This window comes from Grammomys surdaster, unplaced genomic scaffold, assembly GCF_004785775.1.
Source record: "Grammomys surdaster isolate TR1022 unplaced genomic scaffold, NIH_TR_1.0 64, whole genome shotgun sequence".
Taxonomy (NCBI): domain Eukaryota; kingdom Metazoa; phylum Chordata; class Mammalia; order Rodentia; family Muridae; genus Grammomys; species Grammomys surdaster.
The window spans coordinates 12,756,429-12,757,765 of NW_021604566.1; positions in this window are offsets into that span (position 1 = coordinate 12,756,429).

The following is a 1,337-nucleotide window of genomic DNA, read 5'->3' on the forward strand; positions in this document are numbered from 1 at the left end:
AGAGGGAATGGGAAAGGAGGAAAGAGAGACCTGGGAGAAGAGAGAGGAAATGGGAAAGGGGGAAAGAGAGACCTGGGAGAAGAGGGAGGAAATGGGAAAGGAGGAAAGGGAGACCTGGGAGAAGAGAGAGGAAATGGGAGAGGAGGAGAGAGAGCCTGTTGAGCTCAAATGTAGTGTTCTAATTCTTGAAATCCATAATACATGCTAGCTCCTGCAGCTTTTCTTTTGACTCCTAAATTTTGGTCCTATATCTGCCCCTTTCAGTCACAACTAAAGGGATTGCAACCAATATAACCTAGGCCATTGAAAACAGAAGATGAAAGCCGTCTCCTCTCCATCCTCCACCAGTGTACCAAACACGCTGCCTCCATCACACTGTTCCTCTGTCCAGGCGAGCTGCCAGTCTCCCTCATCCCGGTTAAGTGAACAACTGCTCTTGTCTCTCAAACTTGATCTATCTTGAGGTCTTACTGTCTGGAGTATGGCTGACCGATTCCTCCCTCTCCAAACCATTCTGTGATCTCAATACTGACCCATCCCTACCCTTCCAGCCTCTTCCTTTCCCCTTTTAACAAGGACTGTCCTTTTTGTTCTACCAAAATACCTGGGAGGCCATTAAGCTGAGCCTGCTCCAGCGCCTGGAGTTCCCATGTAAACAAACCATGAACCTAATCTAATGTCACCAGGAAAACACAACAAACATAACCTTTACCAATCAAAACCCGTCAACTAACCTTGAGCCAGGGACTGTACACTGCCACAGTGCACATGTGCAGGTCAGAAGATGGGCCAGGGACTGTACACTGCCACAGAGCACATGTGCGGGTCAGAAGATGGGCCAGGGACTGTACACTGCCACAGAGCACATGTGTGGGTCAGAAGAGCTTTATGGAGTCCACTTTCTCCATCCGCCTCTAGATGAGTTCTAGGAATTGAACTTGGGTCTCATGGTTTGTGTTCCAAGTCCCTCTACACACGGAGCCATCTCGTCTGCCCAAAGACAAAATTCTTAAAGCTGCTTATCTACGTTTCCTGTTTTCCTTTCTCTGTTATTCATAGCTTTCTAAAAATGCTCTTTCATCAGAGAAACATTAACTCAGGTCCTGGGGGACTTTGTGTTGGTAAGGTTTTTATAAACTCCATTTTGAATGAAGGCTCCATAACCTTCAGGGTCCCAGAAGAGCAGTCAGAGTCAGGATGCCCCATGCTTCTCATGCCTACAACAAGCCAGTGTGCTTGTTCAGTTGTCCGGTCCACCTCTGAGTCTATGTCATCCCCTGCCAGTCTGATCTGCTAGTTACAACACTACTTCATCGCAGAGTATGTACTCAAAGAAA